The 16,887-nt window shown below is 41.1% G+C and overlaps 1 pseudogene; it reads right to left on the bottom strand.

Annotated features, from left to right (window-relative positions):
* Nucleotides 1-16,300: 16,300 nt before the first annotated feature.
* On the bottom strand, nucleotides 16,301-16,398 carry LOC131238375 (small nucleolar RNA R71; annotated as a pseudogene).
* Nucleotides 16,399-16,887: the final 489 nt, after the last annotated feature.

Genomic DNA, 16,887 nt, shown 5'->3' with positions numbered 1-16,887 from the left:
TAAATATTTAGGTTATGGTTTTTCAAGGCTTTCAATGTCAGTAATGATTTATGACTGGCTTGATTACTATCACATGTGCTTATATACGAGGTTTTTCGCACATATGCTTATATATAGACTATGTTGATTAATAACGCATTCCATGTGTTTGTTGAAATGTTTGAATGAGTATGAAATTTGAACTCGTGCTTGCCATGATTATCCGTCGTGGATATATGATTGTTGTATAGGTGACAACTCCTTAGTGAAAGGATTTGCCCTAATACATGTTATGACCAACATACGTCATGTATGTTGTAGTGTGTAGCTTAAGTGTTTATAAAAAAAGTCTGAATGACTAAATATTTGGTAAATTGTATTTTATATGGGTATTGAGATAAGATTCTCAAACTACCTTAGCTATGTGTATAAATCCATTCGTGTAGCTTAGATTATTTGATGTGATTTACGTATGAAATGTATAGGTGTGAAAGCATGTTTATTTGTACTTCATAAAAATGCTTAAGTGGTTCCCTTATTTAAATTAATTGTTTATTGTTGATATGCCTATCACATATGCTTTCCTGCCATGTTTAAGTATGTTTGAGACTGCTACATAGTCTAGGTGATCGGTAAAGATTCCCGAGTTAGTGGTCGAGGTCGTTCTGCCACATCAAATGGGTTCGGGGAATCCGAGTTGTACGCAGATTTGCCGACAATGGTTAGGCCACACGGAGTGCTTACGCACTCTATGTCGACCAAATCAACATACTCTCGTACTAACCGAGCTTGTCAAGTAACCCGATTGACCCATTATATGTTCACCATGTATGGACGCTACTGCTTGAATCTAAGGTACCAACTTACCAATGAAGATCCCATTTAACCTTGATACCTCAATCCGATAAGACTCATGAGCCAGACATGGTGGTGTATGGGACACCATGATCGAGCTATCGGCCTACGCTGGGGTGACGAGCCCCTTTAGTGACCAGTGAGCAACCCAAACTCATGAGCCGAATGTGGTGGTGTATGGGACACTGTAATCGAGCTGTCAGCCTATGATTAGGTGACGAGCCCGTAGTGACCATGAGTATACACTGGGACTATGCTAAGGTGACGAGCCTTTTTGTAGTGACCTCGAGTATAAACCAGGCTTGCCCGTAGCGACTTGGAAACTGCCTATCGTATGTGACTACTAGGATTGACGACCCTAGATGGATCAATGTTTGGGTATATGATTTAAAGGGAGGTGCCTTAGCTTCCCAATCCTACTGTATGAATATGCCTAATTAAGAACTTGGCTAATCACGCACATGCACCGCATTGCATGTGCCTTTGGCGTTGGAGTTGAGCACAACGGGAGTGTTGCATGCCACGATCGTGAGATGATGTCGCAGAGGGAGTACAGGCGAGGGCATATATCATTATCGCATATCATCCTTGCATTAACAAGAGCATCATGATATGAGTGTTGTACTATTTTATCATTATTGCTTGACTGAATTGATAACATGTTAACCTTTGCTTTATAGCTCCACTGAGTTGATCACTCACTCCCACATTCTGGGATGGTATTTTAAACACCAACCAGACCCTGTTGTAGATGCAGATGATGGCGATGCTATCGAGGTAGAGCCGGTCTTTTACGATGATGAGGAGGAGTTCTCCTATATGCAGCTATCAGGCAGGTCTATGAAGACCGTGTACTGATCGACGGGGTTGCAGGGATGCTATTTAGATGCCATTACACTTGTCATTTTACATTTTAGAGCACCCATTTATATTCATTTTGTCCATTTTGGGAGTATACATGTATATATATTTAACCTGGTAACATGTTCACACTTTGGAGACTTACAACAGTTTATACATTTTATATAATTATCACAGTCTTCCGCTTATGAAATTTAATTATTTTTGAAGTATGATATGCTGTTTGGTATAATCCCACTCATGTTTAAGGAACTAATACAGACAATATTTAATCATCAGTTTCTATGTTGCATAAGTGATGTGTTGGAACTCGGGGGTTAGGCTCTTGCTCGACCCTCGATTTTCAGGGCATTACATACATCCTACCCCCCTTAAACAAAATCTCGATCCCGAGATTTGGTAATTGGATTAGCCCACTTATGTCTTTCCTGATTATGGTTCCGTTACTGGGATTTGAACCCGAGTCATCTGGGTGAAAGTCAGATATCCTAACTGGACTAGACAACAATGGTTAGGCTAAATCATCCATTCATTGTTGAACCTAAGCTTTAGTGTTGTCATTATAAATGCCCAAAATCATTTTATATTAACAGTCTGTCGCTCTAAGAATTTTAACTTCCAATCCATACGTCCAATTTATCCGAAATTTGGAGCCTAAGAAATTGACTTATTCTTGAGGCTCCAGAAACATCTATGAGGTAAGATTCAATGGTTTGGGGGGTGTTTCACCCTTGTGAGGTGTATAAAAGCTTACTGTCTAGTAACAATTTCTACTGATTTTTGCTACTATCGGATTTTTATAAAATTTTGTACAGATCCGATCAAGATGAAATTTTAGAGGAAGGTTGATGGAGACCTAAGTAATCTATTGAAAAATTGTTAAAATTTTCTGATATGTCTTCTTTCTGCAATTAGTGGAGTTTCACAATGTGTCAGAATCTCAGTGAAATAACCGAGAATCCTAGAATAAATTAGAAAGTCTCTATTCCCATAAGGAAAACTTGTCTTTCTTGATTGTGACCCTATTTAAGGATGACCTTTAGTCCAGATCAAGTTTATTTGAAATTTCAGAAATTTATTATATGGGTACCTAGAATCATAATTTCTAAATTTCACGTCCAACTTAATATTCCCAATGGGGAGCCTGAATATGGGTTTTTAATTCATCAACTTCCTAGTTCCTTTGGGGATTCAATTGAGTATATGTATCCAATTCATACTCCTACCCTAGTTGCGTACAACTTATGATGGTCCACTCCCTCAGGCCCAGTTAATCTCATTCTCATGCTCTGATACCAACTGTAACATCCTGAATTTTCACGGCTAGAGTTTATACTCATGCCTGAGAAAATCGGTTGTTAATAATGTATAAACTAGATGCTTTAAAATCACACATTATTATTTTTATTTTTTAAAATTTAAATCGCATCCAGATACATTTGTGAAGGTAACATTCACAAGAATAAAATTGACTATATTGATTATTTCATCAGAGTAATAAAATTCAATAAATAATTAAATGTCTTCTTAATGGAAGCTTATTACATTTATTAAGTTCGTAGCGAAAGTATAAAACTAAATCATAAAACTATCTGCGTATCCTTTTAGTACAGTCTTCCATGGGGAGATAGTCATCTAAGTCTTCAATCTGTACATCACCTGAATCAGTTATACAGTTGGAGAGGGTCAACGCCGTACTCATAATGATGGTTATCTTTTAAGATTAACAATGATTCAAGGGATTCCTAAAAGTAATGTAAGGGTTCAGATACGTCATGTACTCCACCACTACGAGTGATATCAGTATGCACAAACAATCTACATGAATGCATGCCTAGCAAAGTGTGTGCGGCTCATCATATGTAATGATCACTGTCACAATGTGAAAAATAGTTCATAATATCCAGCTCGACTCATTCTCACTATATGGATGTTCGCCGGTGTGTCCAACGTTAACGTGACTTTACGCGAACATCTCAAAGTGACACAACGACATGATTGATGGATTTACGTAACACGATGTGTTCATGGAGTGATTATTTGCGACATCCAATCCCGAGAAGTGATGTAATACGCATGACGATTTACTTACATATATTTGTGCCATGCCAACCAAGAGGGCCGCTACCCGTGACGCATTACATCCACGATAAATATATGATTTACTAGTTGTGATACCTTAAACACATCCCTTGTAGTGATAGAGAATAAATGTGTTGATGGTAAATTAATAATAGCAGAGATGAAAACATAATATGTAAAAGGGCAAGATAGAGCATATCATCTTAAATCAAAGTAAGCTTAAAGGAGTAAAAACCCTCACCTTATGTTGTTATCCTATTTGTCTATCACCAGTGTTGGATGTCAGGAACACCTTACGGTCCAGCCTTATCCTAATTCAGATATTTTGCACATTATTAAAATTAGGCTAAGTTTTGACTTCTGTTAATGATAGCCTTAATTAATTCAAATAGAATTTCTGGAAGAAGTATAATTTATATTACACCTGGATCTCAGACCTGTCTATTATGGTAAGAAATTTCCACCACTATTGCTAAAAGAAAAAAAATTTAGAAATTAAAAGGGAGGATCAGTTAGAACCTGTGTGAGTTTGGTTTTTTCTTCCTCCTCCTTTGCTGCCGGCAACGGTCAGAATTACTCCAGTGAGACTCGAGTCTTGCTAGACCTCAGTAGTGCTGACCGGTCTTTCCTCTGCTTTCTTGATCTTGTTTCACTCGTTCTCTCTCTCTCTCTCTCTCTCTCTCTCTCTCTCTTTCCTTTCTTATTTCGGTGTCTCCTCCAACACTGGGCGAGAGTTCCCTTTTTATAATGGTGCAGGGAGTCTTCCAGACTCTTCCCGCGAAGTCTTTTGCAGATTAAGTTTACGCAACCCTATTTCTTGTGCAGCGAAAGTATAGAAGACACTTGCGTACGATTGATATTGCAGTGACCAGCGATCCAATCCCTTCAATTTGACTTCTTGGGAGTGGTCGGAATCCTCCTTGGAGTTTGGATGGCCAGGATGCAGTGAAGGTTGCGTAAATAAATGTAATAAGAAGGAAAGAAAACTGCATGGCGATTTCTTCAGCGTGTTTACAACGAATGCAAAGGGAGATCCATTTTTATTTCTTGATTGGGTTTAGAGTGTGAATGTTATCTTATCTAGCTCCTAGATTTGTCAAATTTTGTAGTGCCAAAACCTCTTGGAATCTGTATGTTGTGTAGCTCAACTTTATATCATCCTTACATTCAAGTACAAGAACAAGAGACTCTACATCAAGAACTTCAAGTACAAGAATAAGAGATTCAAATACAACATCAAGTGCTAGTTCAAGTTTTCAAGTTTCAACTATATCAAGACAATGTGCTTTACTTAAAGAATTCAAGCTCAAGTAAACTTCTCAAGTTCAAGCTCATATATTCAAAGTTGAAACTCAAAGTCACAAGGTCACTACTTCAAGCTCATCTTCGAATATAAAATGACAAGCTCCAAGTACTTCAAGATAGCTATCAACTGAAGCGAACGATGGTTCAATGTTCAATTTTTACCTATAAGGTATAAATGACCCTAGATTGACCATAGCTTAGGTCATATTGATTGCATTCTTAATTTGGGTCATTATATAATCTTATAGACTTTTTCTTGACTAGTCCTAGCTTATGTTCGACTAGTCTAAGTACTGGCTCGACCAATCTAAGAATTTTATAGACCAGTCCAAAGTTTGTTATGAATTTTCAGAATTTTTGTTGGACCCTCAACTAGTCCTGGAGACTGCTCGACCAGTCGAGCAGGCTCGACTCAAAGTCTAGCAAACATTCTGGGTCCCACTCGACCAGTCAAGTACAGGGCTCGACCAGTCGAGCAGGCCACTCGACCGGTCGAGTCAGTCACTCGACCAGTCGTGGATCAATCTTATCTTATCGCGCCAGAAATTTTGAATTCTTGTTGGTCCTTCGACCAGTTGAACTGACCTCTAGGCTAGTTGAGTGAACAGTTTTTTCACCTATAAATAGAGCACGATTTTCAGAGTTTGGTAAGTCATTCAAGCAAAATCAAGACACCACTCTGAGAGATAAGTTTGTGATATTCTTAAGCTATATTGTGCTAGTTTAATATTATCTTTTAATTAGCTTTTTGTATTTTGATTTTGAGTTCTCTATTCCAATCTTATTTGAAGAAGGGATTTAAGTTTTTCCTCTTTCTTGAGATCAAAATAAAATTAAGCTAGCCCATAGTTATTTAATCTAAAAATCATTTAGAACCCTTTCATAAGTGAGTTTGGACATTGAACGTCTACATTGAACATCTACTTCGAGTTGGTTCATTGGGCTTCATTAAAGGAGAATATCCAGATAAGTATATTTACATTTTTGTAAATCTTTTTTTGGTTTTTGAGGTTGTACTAGGAAAAATCTCTTTTTGGTTTGTCTGAGGTGATCCAAAAAATCTCAGAGTGTGGGCTTTTTTTGAATTGTGTAAGCCCACTTGAAAGATACAATTTTGAAGGTTTTGGGTGAACCTTGAAAAACCTATTTCATAGTGAAAGCCAATATCCCGAGGAAGAGGATATTGGGAGTGGAGTAGTTGTGTGGCTGTTTTGTAACAGTTAGTGTACACACAAGCGAACCACTATAATTGCTGGTGTTGTGGTGGATGGTTGAATGTGGCTGAGTGATTGAATGTTGTAATTTACTTTTTGCACATGTGGTGAATGTTGTAATAACAGTAGAAATTTATTTCTTTTTTATTCTTTATTCCTCTGTATTTGTTTGGGATTTTGATACACAGACCGTTCTAGTAATCAGGTTGTCCTACCATAAGCCATTGGTTTTTGGTGTAAGGTTGTCCTTAGAACAACATCTATATCAACCTCTCAATACTTGAACATTTGAGGTTGCTATTTATTTTGCTTTGTGGGATTGTTAAGTGCTATCTTTATTTTTTTTTTCTAATTTCGCATTTAAATTTTAATTTGGCATAGTCCTATTCACCCTCCTCTAGGACTCTTAGCTCGGCCTTTTCAAAGAGAAAACACAGATATTAGCTTAATCCAAAGCTGGGGATGGTGGGTCCGACACGTGTGGACCCTCCTTAACACATGCATTTTGTAATTGGGCGGTCTAACTATTGGACGACTAGCAGCTATTGCTGCTGTATTGACGTTAGCAAGTTCTGTGGACCGGACCATGAGGTATATGTTATATTTAAACCGTCCGTCCACCTGGTAACAGGTGGGCCCCACCATGATGTAGTGTTGTATCCACACTGTCCAGCCTACTGCATGATGGGCCCTAGCCATATAGCTATTGTTTGATGTCAGCAAGCTTTGTGGTCCGATCATGAGGTATGCGTTATATCCCAATCGTCCATCCACATGTGTGGGGCCTACCTTGATGTATGGCTCTTATCCAGCACCGTTCAACAGCCGCTGGACGGTTAGACCCACCTAATGTATGTATTGTATGTATGCACCGTCCATCTCTAGACGGTGCCATGTGGGGCTAACCATGATGTACCTGTTTCATCTAGCCGTCCATCTGTTTTGGATGTGGGGCCCACCCCACACGTGCTGCATGTGTGGGGGTGGGGCCCACCTAGATGTATGTATTTTGTATCTACCCCGTCCATCCCTGGACGGTGCTCTGGGACGCACCATGATATATGTATTTGATCCCAACCGTCCGTCCGTCCAGGGATGGGACGTGGGACCCCCCCTATAATGTATTTGTTGTATATTCACACCGTCCATCCGTGGCCCCCACTGATGTACGTATTTGATCCAAGCTATCCATCTGGTGAGGCCTATTTGAAATGTGCAGGGCCCACCTTAATGTGATATATGTGAGGCCCAATATGATGTATATGTGATCCATTTGGTGAGGCCCATTGTGATGTATTTGTGGCTCGTTTGGTGAGGCCTATTGTGATGCATTTGTGTCCCATTTGGTGAGACCCGCTGTAAAGTATTTATAGCCCGTTTGGTGAGGCCCAATATGATGTATATGTGGCTCATTTGGTGAGGTCCATTGTGATGTATTTATGACCCGTTTGGTCGGGCCCATTGTGATGTATTTGTAGCCCGTTTGGTGAGGCCCATTGTGATGTATTTGTGGCCTATTTGGTGAGGCCCATTGTGATGTATATTAGGCCCTTGAGTGAGGCCCATTATGTTGTATATGAGGCCTTTGTGTGAGGCCCAATGGGATGTGTATTAGGCCCTTATGTGAAGCTATGAGCCCACTATATGTTTGGCTTTATGTGGGCTACTCCTTGGGAGCAATGTTGGTTAAATGTCCACATTGTGACCTTCCATTAGGCCTTGTTAGGCCCATTCTCATCATTCTCTAAGTGGGTTAACCTAAATCATTGGACCCCATTGATATGTGCATGACCCATCAATTCATACTAGGCTAACCCAAGATGTTAGGCCCTCATTGGTTGCTTGTAGGGTTAGTTCTTCTTAATCTTGGAGTCCATCTAAGACTTATTTGGGGCCCCCTAGGGCATCTAGCAGGCCATATAAAAGTATGGTGAAGGAAGCTCGTTCCGGATCCTTAGGATTATAGGTAGGCCACCTAGGCCCAACCTCGATATGAGGAGAGTTCATCATCGCCGTAGACAGAGGGATCCGTGCTATCGGATTTTGTATATCCACAGTTGAAGGCCGATCTTTATGTTATGGTTTAGATCGGTTGTCCATCTATGGACCCTACCTTCTATATAGGCAAGTTATCAATACCAATTATGAGTATGTGATAGCATAGCATCACGATACATGCTCATACGCATCATCTGTATGCTTGTTATGAGGTGTGGTTGACTATTGCATATGCCATTGGGCAGGTTGTTTATGAGACTCCCTGATAGGCGGAGTTGTTCCACATGAGCGTATGATATGCGTGGGATTAATACATGATTGGATTGCGTGACTCATGCATCTTGCATTGTGTGATTATGATTACTATATGCCTTAGCGACATCAAGGATGTAGCCTCCGTAGATATAGCATGGATGACAGCATTGGATACTGAAAATTCTTGTTAAGCACGGGGGTACGAATGATATTTCAGGGTGAAAGTCTCCAAACCCTTATGGTATCATGGTGGACGCTCCAATGCCTAGACCAAGTGGATGTATGAGCGCATAAAGGCCGAATACCAAGAAGTCGTGTCTCCCACTGTGTCGTGGTCGGTTGGAAGGGGGTGTGGCTTTACCTGCCCGAGGGTAGGAGGCAATTGCTAGGCTGAGTATGACCAGCTCATAAATGGGTCCTCTATCGACGTGTCGGATAGATATTGGCTGACTATTGGACAGGCGGAAAGTGAGGTCTCTTCTGCTTGCACATTCGTGCGTCCAGTGAAGGGTGGCAATGTGATGTATAGTGTATTAGACCCCGATGATTATCTAGAGAGAACTGTACTTGTCACGCCCCAAACTCAGAAATCGGGCTCACAAAATTTTCGATCATCGAATCCAGAGCCGACAGCCTCCGTAGAACCCCATTCTCGGCTCCCAGCGCCCATTCGCCAAATTTCAATCTTGGGATACTACGAGGAGGATTTTCCACATTAGTTTGATTCGTAATAAGCATAACCAAAGGCATAACCCACAAACAACAACCAAAAACTCCATCACATTTCCACTATGATAAAAAACTTTACAAGTACAATGAGCAAAAAGGGAAATACAATGATGATGGACAAAAACTCCAAAATAATCTGTTAAGTGCTCCTGCCTCAGCGCTACTGCGATCTAACGTCACCTGCACGCAACGGTCGTGCATAAGCTTATAGAAAGCTTAGAGGGTGGTGTAAGTGTGTTCGTAAGGTAGTAGTTATGCAGTATCAGAGTAATGCAGAATATGCTGATGAATCTATGAATGCCATGAGCCGTACCAAGGTTATGTAATGCGAGGCATGGATGATGTTGGGCATACCAAGGCCATGCAATGCGAAATACAACTCAAGCATACAAATCCTCATATAAGTTCACGTATCAATACAACTCAAATCTAAAATATCACCGGGGTTTAGTACACTCCAACCAGATTGTCGCCCCATCGCGGGCAATAAGGTGAGTGAAAGAGACCTCACTATCCGCCTGCCAATATCGGGCTCGGCCCGTCGATAGCGGACCCATTCCTCGAGCTGGTCAAACTCAGCCTAGCATTGCCCCTTACTCTCGGGCGGGTAAGGCTGCACCCCCTTCCAACCGACCACGACATAGTGGAAAGCGTAACTGTCTGGTAATCGGCACTCGGCGCTCATGCACCCACTCAGTCTAAACATTGGAGCAACTTCTTGGTACCATAAGGGTTTAGGGACTTTCACTCAGGGATATCTATAACACCCCATGTAGAACAATATTTCTGGTATCCAATCCTACCAACTACGATACGTCAGTGGAGGCTACGACCCTGATGTCGCTAGGGCGTACAGTAACCATATCACACGATGCGAATGCATGAATCATACTATCTAGTCATACAACAATCCTGCGCGTATCATACGCTCATGTAGGGCAATATTCCCTATTTGGGAGCCCCTAAACAATCTGTCCGAAGGCATATGCTATGATCAGTCACTTCTCATATCAAGCATACATATAATGCATATGATCATGAGTTATGGAGCTATACTACACATGTTATAATGTAATGCACTATCCTTACAACGCAGATGGCTTAGACGGCCTACACACAACAAGTATGGGCCAAACAATGGGCCCTAGGGAGAGTTGTAATGTGGACATTTAACCAACATTATACTTGCAATGTGGACGTCAAACCAACATTGCTCCCAAGGCACGACCGTCATAAACATCATTACATAAACTATGTTGGGATCGCACATTGCAATGGATCTTAGGTACATCCCATTGGGCCTTAAATACATCAAATGGGCCATATCATATGGGCCTTATATTTATCAAGTGGGCTACATCATTGGGCCGCACCAATGGGCCTTATGTACATTGCAATGGGCCATAACCCGTGGGCCTTAGAATGCATCAAATGTGCCTAATCTCATGGGTCTTATGTGTATCAAATGGGCCACACCAATTGGGCCCCATATGTACATCAAATGGGCCTCAACCCATAGGCCCCAATACATCTTAATGGGCCTTAACCCATGGGCCCCTAATACATCAAATGGGCCTCGACCCATGGGCCTTACATATATATCAAGGTGGGCCTCAACCATGGGCCACAAATACAACTAATGGCCTCATAACATGCCAAGGTGGGGTCCACTTGGACTATGGATTTGGCTCATTCTCTAAGCCCATGCCATAAAATGGGCTTCTAAGATGGTTGGACGGATTGGGTGCAACCCATGCATCATGGTGGGTCCCACAGACCCTGCTGATGTCAACAGCAGTGGGACCCCCTGTCCTTGTGGAATGGGTGGACGGCCTGTCCAAAACACATGCCCCATAGTGGGTTTCACCGTCCCTGGGTGGTGGGAATAAAGCACATCAATCATTGTGGGTCCCAAGTGGGGCCCACCACAATGTTTGTATGCCATCCAATCTGTCCATAAGGTCACAGAGACCCGAACGAAGAGTAAAGACAAATTTCATATTGAGTAAAAAAAATTCTATGGCCTAGAAAAGAATTTTAAGGGTAGAGATTTAATCACCGCTGCTTCCTATGATGTGGGCCACCTGAGCGTTGGATGCGGCCGAAATTTGGAGGGGGCCCACTTCAGGATGGGCCACCTAATGAACGGTGTGGATGGTAAACACGCATCATGGTGGGGCCCATAGCTGGGACCATGGGTCCCTGGTCCGTCCGCCCGTCTGCCCGCAGCTGACGTTGTCAGCGCCTCTGACACAGCAGCCGACGTTGCTGTGTTATGTAACATTTTTTTAAATTTGTTTTTATTTTCTGACTTTCCGTGGTTTTTCACAGGTGGGGTCCACATCCAGAAAATCGAACCCAGCCATTGGATTCCACATCTCAAGACAAGCCATAAGAGTCCAATATTGAGTATTTTTCGGTGTATAAAACTATCAGGGAAGATTTCAATGGTGAAAACTACCATTTGCTATGGTATGGCCCGCCCGAAGGTCTGATTGGTCCCATCTTTTGGCTCAACGCCTAAAATGAGCTTGGGAAAGGAATGGACGGCGTGGATCAAATACATACATCAAGGTGGGGCCTATATAAGTGGGCCACCCCACAAACTTGGAAACAAGCTAATATTTGTGCCTTTCCTTTTTGTCCAGCGTCGAGGGACGCTGGACGGTTTGGCCCTTCACATGCATTTGAAGTGGGCCCTGCTTAGGTGGGCCACCTTATGGAGGATGGTGTGGGTACAATACATATAAGGTGGGCTCCACTTGAAGATGGCTTGGATAAAATACATGTTTCAGGGTGGGATCCATCCTAGTGGGCCATACAACCATGTTATGATCACATAAAGAAAAAAGAAATAGAGAGGGAGAGAGATAGAGAGTGGGACACGCATGATGGAAGGACCCCGACACTATGGGCCCTCCCTTGCAACCAATCATACATCAAGTGGGTCCCATTACACATGAGACCATTAAATCAAAATCCAATAGTGGAGATCCCTTCTCCACTAAAATAGATAGTCTAAATGACCCTAAGTATGCAAGGAAAATAAACATCATGATGGGGTCCATGGAGAATGGCCTCATTATGGAATGATCATGATGATCCAAGTGGGCCATCAGCCACATCTTAGGGTCCGAAGTGAGATCCAAAACCATTGATCGGTTGGCCTCACTTGGCCCATCATAAACATGAAAATCTAGCCTATGACACACCCACCGTTCGATCTTCTTGCTCCCTTGGCTTCCTTAGTTCCTTAGCTTTGATTCCAACAGAGGAGATGAGTTTGGATGGTTGAGATGGGAGATGAGAGGGTGGAAAGGTGGGCCACACTTGTTGCTTGGGAATGCTTGGAAAGGGCTTGGATGTGAGGCTCTTGGTTGGTTAGGAATGACTTTGAGAAATGAGAGAGAGTTGTAAGTAAGGAGAGGGATGGGTTATGGATGTGTTGATGTGGTGAGTGATGGGTGTAAGAGCCCTTTTTTGACTTTTGTAGCAAATGGTGTAAGAAAGTATGGGCTTTGCAAGAACTTTTTGACTTTTGTAGTTTCTTGGGAATGGGTGAAAGGTGATGTGTACTTGACATGTACTTGACATGATGGGATGGATTGATTGATTAATTGAGGTAACATGTAGTAGAGATTCTCTCGGGTTTTGTAATGCGCGATATTTTTCTCGCACCGAACGCTGGCTCACATCTCCCGACCAAGGTATCGCCTCGTCGGGCGAGTCGCGGCATCAAAATTGCGGCGACGGCGCAGTCGCTATGGTACAAGTCTTGGGTTGAGTCGACTCAGGTTGACGGCATGTGAATCAGGGTCGCGCGCAAATACCGGTTAAGGGTCGAAGGTTGCCGAAATTCGACCGGGAAGATCACGGAAGTCTATGGAATGGTACGGTCTAGGATACGAGCCTTACTGATATATGATGCTCCAGAGATGAGCTAGATTGATATGTGGATTGGTATGCTTGAGCTGCATCTTGCACATGACATTAACTATGTAGGCCTTGCATCGTTTGACCTTGGTGTGACCGATAACATTCATGCCTTGGATTACATAGTGTCGGTACGACTGTTAGCATTCATGGACTTATCAACATGTTTCTGTATTACTCTGATATTACATACTTACATTACTACCTTACGCACACACTTTGAGCACCCTCTAAGCTTTCTATAAGCTTATGCACAATAGATGCATGCAGGTGACCCCAGGACATAGTCGTAGCTGAGCAGGAGCAGGAGCGTGCAACCAAGCTTTTAGAGTTTCGATATTATCATTGCATTTTTTTCCTTTATGCACATTGTACTCTAAATTTTTTGATCACAGTGGATTTTATGATGGTGTTCTGGTTATTATTCGTGGGTTATGCTTGTTATGGAATAAATTCATGTTGAAAATCCTCCTTGTGGTATCCTAGGATCGAAACCCGGTATATGGGTGCCGGGAGCTGAGAATGGGGTATTACGGAGGCTCTCGGTGCCGAATTCGGTGATCGAAAATTTTGTGAGTCCGATTTCTAAGTTTGGGGCGTGACATTTATATCTTGGTTTTATAAACATAATACTGCTTAATGGTATATTTTATACATGTTTGTGTTGCAAGGTGAGTTTAAGAGCTTAGATTGAAAAGAATGTTAAAAGCAAGGATTTGATGCTCAAGAATCACTAAGTAAAAGAATAGACATTTGGAGATCAAGATTGAAGATTTCAAGACCCCAAGAGTCAAAAAAACTAAGTGGAAAAGGAAGGAAGTGCAGAAATTTGTAGGATCTGATGTTAGATTCATCGAACTAGTTTAGATGAATGGAAGCCAGTCTTCGATGAATTGAAGGAGCTTAGAAGACATCGAAGAATTATAGAAAAATCAAGTTTGGTTGCTGGACAAATTGGATGCAGTCTTCGATGACATCAAAACCAGTTCGATGAATCGAAGCCAGTCTTAGATGACATTGAAGGGTTTATGCAGAGCCTTCGCGGAGTGAGCAGTTTTTGATTTTTTTCAAATCTATTTGAAGGAGGGAGTTCCCCACCTATAAATAGGGCATTCCATGGCATTCCTAAGCAACTATCCAAATCATAGAAGAGCATTCTAGGGTTTTTAAAATTTTTTTTAGTTTCTTTTAGAGAGTTTTCAAGTTTTATGTTGAGGGTCAAATATTGCATATTAGACCTCAGTTATTACCTGATTTTACGAACATGATATTGTTTAACGGCCTATTTTAATCGTGTTTGTGTTGCAAGGTGAATTTGGGAGCCTGGACTGAAAAAGGATACTAAAAGCATAGATTTAACGCTCCGAAGTCATCAAAGCAAGAGCAACGGATCGAGGAGAGCAGAAAGCGTGGGGAGGCTGTCACAAAGAGTTCATTCTTTCCTTAGTTATTTTTCTTTATGTTTTTTTAAAGAGATTCTAGTTAAATCATGTCAATGGTCGGCTAAACCTCTTAGCTAGGGCTAAGAGGTGAAGCTTGTAGCGTGATGGGATGTTTTCTATTGCTTGATTCATGTTTATATTGAACTCTCTTTGATTTTAGTTTGATTATAAGGAATACTTTTAGTTTTTAATGATTTGTTGTGACTTAAATTACAATGGATCTGTGATAGCTTTAAGTATGTTCTTTTCATTATTGAGATTATAAATTTAGGAAATCCTGTTGTTCACTATCGTCCCTTTGGCTTGGTTGGATGATGGAATCCTCCCTAACTCTCACAATACCTCAGATTGGTTGTAGATTGGTAAATTCTGTTGTTTGCTTTGTCTCATGGGCATGGTTTTGTGATGGAATCAATTCTAATTCTCATACCTATCTTTTATTGAAAACTAGATCAAAGGAAGTTCAGATTTGGATTTTAATGAATTATCTTCCAATTGGATGAAAATGGGACTCTGATTCCAGTTGTGTTTATGAATCAAGCATAGATCTCCCTGATCTCAATAAGTGGATCCTTGTCACCCTAGTTTCACACCTTTGAATTTCGCAAGTTTTAGTTAAAGTTATTCATCATTATTCTCCTTAATTTTCTTGATTTAGATTACATCTTCGCCTAGTTCTAGTTCAAGTTACTTTTAGATTACGTACAAGGTTCAGTCCCTGTGGATTCGACTTCGGTCTTACCGAGATTATTACTACATCACAACCCTATACTTGGGGTGTGAACAAGTTTTTGGCGCCGTTGTCGGGGATTGACGGTTACATTTTTCTGAGATTAGCTAGTTTTAGAAGTAGGTTAAGATTAGGGTTCTTCTAGATTTAGGTTTTTCTATTTGATTTTTAGAAACTAACCTAACTTTCCTGTTTTGTAGGACCCTAACATCGACGTTCTAAATTGGTTTTTAACTTAAGAACTTCGAATTTGGTAACTTCTTTCCAACTCTTTTCTCTTTCTTTCTAGATTTCTATTTCCTTTCTTTCTTTTAGGTTAGGTTTAGAATCTAAATTGAAGACTGCGAGTATTTCATGCCCAAGTGGGTTCGTGACGACACTCGACGTCTCTTGACTGAAGGAGGATTGGTTGAGGGGTTGACTATCCATCGCAGGACTAAAAACCGCTCGAGATCCCTAGAGTTAATTGAAGTGATGGCTGTAGACTAACCTCTTCTACCCCAACCTATGGTGGAGGACATCCAGGATGAGAATGAGGTGCGTCAAGCACCCCGCCTCGTACTTTATGAGGTTATTTACAACCAGCGGGGGTGAGCACGTCTTCATGCATGGTTTTTCTTGAAAATATGAGACACATGGATATTAAGCTAGGAGTGATCCAACTCCTTCCTAAATTTCATAGGATTGAGTTAGAAAATCCATATTTACACCTGAAAGAGTTTGATGAGATCATAGCCACTTTATATTTTCCAAACGTATCTGAAGACACAATCAGGCTAAAACTTTCCCTTTTCTTTGAAAGAGAAAGCTAAGACGTGGTTGCATTCACTACGTCCTAAATCTATTGGCACATGAAATGATATGCAAAGGGAGTTCATAAAGAAAATTTTTCCACATCATAAAATGAACTCCCTTAGAAAATCAATCATGAATTTGCCCAAAAGGAGGATGAAACATTCTTCCAATGTTGGGAACGGTTCAAGGATCTTGTCAGTTCATGCCCACAACATGATTTTGAAACATGGCGCATTACACACTTTTTCTATGATGGACTGACATCTTCCATGCGCCAATTGGTTGAGACAATGTGTAATGGGGAATTCATGAATAAAAATATCGTGATGTGTGGGACTACTTGGATAGACTTGCTGAAAACGCACAATCATGGGACACATACCCAAAATCAAGCACCATGTCTAGGTCGACTCAATCTAAGGAGAGGGGTGGAATGTATCTCTTAAAAGAGGACGATAATATCAATTTTAAAGTGAGTAATCTCATAAGGAAATTTGAGGCCATGGAATTAAAGAAGGATATGGTTAATGAAACTATTTGCAGTATTTGTGATGGCAACATTCATGTAACTGAAAATTGTTCAACAATACCTGCCTTTTGAGGGTTGCTGAATGAGGAATCTAATGCCATGAACAATTATAAAAAACCTTTCAATGGACCTACCTCCAATACATTCAATCCTAGTTGGAGAAATCATCCAAACTTCAGT

This window comes from Magnolia sinica, chromosome 2 (genome assembly GCF_029962835.1).
Source record: "Magnolia sinica isolate HGM2019 chromosome 2, MsV1, whole genome shotgun sequence".
Classification (NCBI taxonomy): domain Eukaryota; kingdom Viridiplantae; phylum Streptophyta; class Magnoliopsida; order Magnoliales; family Magnoliaceae; genus Magnolia; species Magnolia sinica.
The sequence above is the reverse complement of the archived record's forward strand: the minus strand, read 5'-3'. Positions and strand labels throughout refer to the sequence as shown.